The sequence below is a fragment of the Morone saxatilis genome, unplaced genomic scaffold (assembly GCF_004916995.1).
Source record: "Morone saxatilis isolate NCDOM2014 unplaced genomic scaffold, NCSU_SB_2.0 Contig1, whole genome shotgun sequence".
NCBI lineage: Eukaryota > Metazoa > Chordata > Actinopteri > Moronidae > Morone > Morone saxatilis.
The window spans coordinates 2,496,307-2,501,250 of NW_023339651.1; positions in this window are offsets into that span (position 1 = coordinate 2,496,307).

The window sequence follows — 4,944 nt, forward strand, 5'->3', positions numbered from 1 at the left end:
TGGTTTATGGAGTGGAAGTCAATATTATTAGCTTGGCATTGCCGGACTAATTTGCAAATGAAACACCGTGAGCTTGGCAGATTGGTCTGGTTCTGAGGCTACAATATTATCAGAGTCAGAAACAGAGATTAACTTTAATGTACATACAGTATGTGAGCAAATATATGTGCATATAGAAATATATTTAAAGAAGAAACATACATAAAAGTCAAACTGTTGCTGTAAAAAGGACTTAAATGATTATAAAAATGTTCTGTCAACCAACAACTCAATTAATAATCAATTAATAATTTCAGCTATAAACTGTTGGGTAGTTTAATTTATAACAAACCATAGGCTAAAATGTATTCATATCTTTTGTTGGCAATGGTTTTAATTTGTAAAGTAACAACTAATAAAGCTGTAAAAGTACAATATTTCCATCTAAAATGGAGCAGAAATTAGAAAGTGTCATAAAAACAAAAGACTCAAAGTAATTCATATTTAAAGATCCAGTGTGAAGGGTTTAGTAAAGTAAAGCTTTATTTAGCACTTTAAGTTAAAACGTACTTCACAAACACACAAATATATATATATTCAACTTAATTCAACCTTTATTTACTTCAGTGATATCGAGACAAACAGAGATAAAACATGAACAATATAAACAAAATAATAATAATAATAAGAAGAAGACTGACAATACGGACACAATTAAAACAGTTACATGTAATTAATTAACTATTAGATTAATTAATATATTTCTAAAATCTGTTTTCAGGGACTCAATATACAGATATACATGCATATACATATATTTACATATACACACACAGATATATGATCATATACATACATAAATACATATAAATACTAACATATGGATGAATAAACAAGAGGTAAAGAACAAAAAGAGACAAAAGGAGATCTGAAATATAACTGAGGTTGAGGTTACAAAGTGCTTTATGTTTAATCAGCAGCATATTGTAGTTAATACTTAATTCTCCAGGAAGTCAATGGAGGGATGCAACAGCTAGTTCTGGTAAAAGTGTAATTGCAGATTGCAACCAGCTCGTTTCACCCTCCCCTTCCAAGCACGAATTAGAAACTACGGTGGCCACAAAAGACACAAAAACGCATACAGACCTTTTTAGAGCCAATGTTTGGTTGGTCCATTCTGGGTGGTTCAACATTGGTGTAGATAAAACCACAACAGTTCCTATATTCAGGTGATTATACACAAATGAAAACATCCTCATGAGTATTATATTCTGTCAAAAGATCCTCCTGAATGTTACACACTGGACCTACATTCAATCACTGCCTGTCAGTGCAGCATTAGGGCTCATCTAAAGTGATTATAACATGAATTATACTGAACACAACTGCTGTGATTTTAATGCATTTCAAACAAGTGTAAATTGGCACTAATGCCTCTGGAAGGAATTCAGGTTGACAGTTTAGACAAGCGTGAACATTGGCTACAGTCACAGCCATCACAGCGGTCTGAAAGGAGACAAAAATCAGTGGAGAAACACCTATTGGAGCACATTTCTCATCTGTACAACAGTGAGTACAGTAAGACAGTACAGCTGAGAAAAGGGCTGTGAACATTTTATCTTAAAGTTTGTTAATTATAGTAAAAAGTACATCTTTATATTGCACTGCTTAGACAAACAATGCCAGAAAAAAAACAAATTATGTTAATTTCTTCTTAAGTTTTGTCCTTTTATTTTAATAAAGAAATGTGTACTTTAATACATTTAAATTTGCAATACAACTGTAGTTTAACCACATTAAATCACATGAATTTCATAGAGTCATAGGCTGCAGAAATAGCAGCTAGTTTATGTGCTATTTCTTCTATGATCAGTTTTATCTAATTTATGTGTAATAACAAACAAAACTTCTAAGATTTTAGAGCATAAAATTTGTTCTTTGAATCAGAGGAAACTGGGAAAATGTTTACACATTTATATAATAAAACAGATGACAAAAAGTCTGATTTTGTCTTAATTGTGACCCAATATGTAATTACTGCAGTTTGGCTCTGCGAGGTCGTCATTAACATTCAGATCAGAGAAACTGAAGATGAGTTCATTAACCCACATAAACAACCAGCGGTGCTATTGCACTCCAGAGGACAATGTGAGGAAACAGCTGAAGATGTCTCTCAGTGTCACTTTGATCACACAGGAAAGTATTTATTTCCCTGTAGAAATAATCAATGTCATTATTGTCAGGACACCCCCGAACAGATTCTTACAAAATAAAACTTGACATAACAGGATGCAATTGTTTGTATTTCAGTAAATGTACTTTTCTTTCACAGTTATTTATTTCAAGGTCTTCTTCAGGGTCTCTCATTTCAAAGTGGAAAACAACATATTTCTCTCAGACCTTCTTTTTTGCCTGTTTGCCTCAGTGAAGAGAGGACAGTGAATGAGGGGAGAGAGAGAGATATGGAGGATGATTTGTATATATATATGTGTGTATGTAAGTAGATGTAAGGATATATGTAAGGCATGAATGTATATCTGTGTATGTATATATTAACATGTACACTAACACATGCAGGCTTTGAAAACACATTTCTCTCCAGGGACGACGCAGAAATAACTACTGTAAATATAAATGTAACATTTTTCTGATCTGGCATAAAAATGTTATTTTATTTTTTATCTATATACATATATACATTTTATATTCTCTCTGTATATATTGTGTTTGATGTTGTAATATAATTTGTTTTTTGTTTTTTTTTATGTCGTGCGAGCACCTTGAGCAACTGTAATGAGCAGATTTCCCCCTGGGGATCAATAAAGTTTTCTGATTCTGAACACGTGCAGCCTTTGAACACACATTTCCCTCCAGTGACGACAAATAATAAATACAGTGAATATCAATGTGATGATTTTCTGATCTGGCACCATTGTGACCTTTTAAACCCGCTCCCAGGACTGGATTACCCTTCATGTTCCTTGGGTTAACTCTGAATTCTGAATAAAAACTGATTCCCTGATAACATTGGGACATTTTATAAATATGATTATTAATTTTAATGATATGGCTTCAATGTTTATGTTCTTATTGTCTTCTTTTTGTTAATTTTTCATTGTTTAATCTCTGTTTTTGTTGTAATGTAATCTCGGCATCACCCCTCAGTGTATTCCCAAGAAGTAAATAATAAATAATTGAATTAATTAGCCTGGCTCCGTTTTAAGGTAACAAAATCCACCTGCACCTCCAAAGCTGACAGATTAACTATTAACATATCACATGTTGCTTGTTTAATATGTACAAAAAGCAAAGTAACCAAGTTGCAGTTTGTGACGACTCCAGGAAGTTACTGCCAGGCTAGCTGTTTCCACCTGTTTCCAGGCTTTATGCTAAGCTAAGCTAACAATCTTCTACTTGTAGTTTCATATTTACAGATGAACAAGATGATCCACATCCAGGTCAATCATTTTCTTCCTTTTCTCTGTTTTGAGCTCCACAAGAAGCCTGTGTTTTCAACTGATACCCTTAACGTCACCTTCAGTTCTTGGCAACGAGCCCCAGGGATCACAGAGGCCTTCAGGTTGTTGATCTCACCCTGATCCCTCACGTATTGATCCCTCTGGAGCGTTTGGTCGATTCTTTATGAGATGATGACAAAGTAAAAAAACCATCAGCCTCCACGGCAGCTTCAGTGCTCCGTCACATAGTTTATATTCTATTCTAACATTTAATGTAAATAATTCACATAATTTTCATACTCGTGAAGCCATTCAGTGATATCTTGTTGTCCCGTGTGTACGGAGGCATCTGGATTATTTTTATTTATTCAGGTTTTAATTAAAAGTTAATGATTTAAACTGTTACCTGTGAGTCTTTGGCACAAAGTGCAGTTGTTTGCTTCGCTAACAGTAATTGTTGACAACTTTGGTCCAGACCGAAATATCTCAACAACTATCTTGTAGACTTATTTATTTATGGTGCCTACAGGTGACACTTTGGTGATCTGAATTTTTATCTAGCGCCACCTTCAGGTCAAAAGCAACTGCAATGGCATCCCAACAGCCTCAGCTATACTTTGTGTTTAGTGCTAATTAGCAAATGTTAGCATGTTAAACTAAGATGGTCAACTTTATACCTGCTAAACATTAGCATGTTAATATTATCACACAGTATTGTTATTGTCACGCTTATTGTCATGTCACATTAGCTTTTTAGCTCAAAGACCTGCCAGCTGTTATAACCAGCTATTATTATCACAGTGCTCTCTTTGTGTGTATATATATACTGTATACAGCCTATAATACAATAATACAATTAAATAATACAAATACAAATTAAAGGACCAGTGTGCAGGATTTAGTGGCATCTAGTGGTGTAAGTTTGTCCATTCTGGGCCACTGTAGAAACACGCATTATAATTTTTAACAATCATACCGACCATTGTTCTATTAGACGATTTCATTTCCATTTATCTTTTCTTTACAGACGTGAACCAGATGCTGAGTTATCGGCCTGCTGTGTATATTCTTTAAGTTATCTGGCACGCCTTAAAATCAAGAAGGCCTCACGACCCCCTCCTTAAAGCTTTGGTGACCCCCCCGGACACGGCCCTGTGTTAGTGTGTGAACTGTACCATGGCTTAATTTTTAGGGAAGTGAATTAGTGATGAATCACACTTATGCATGAATCATACTTCAATAACAACCACATTTTATACGTGATCTATGATGATGAAGATACAGAAAGATAGAAATAACAAAAATAGCATATTGTCAGTATTTAAGAGATCCTGCCCCCCCGGTAGTTTGCACCTTGATTTTGGGTCTAAACCACTGCTGATAACATAACTTGGTTCAGTCTGACTAACTTAGAGCTGCAAGTAAGTAATAAACTGATGGTTATGAGGAAGCAGAGACTGGGCATGCCCAGCCCGGTGGGGAGGGAGGGGAGAGAGAGAGAGGGAGA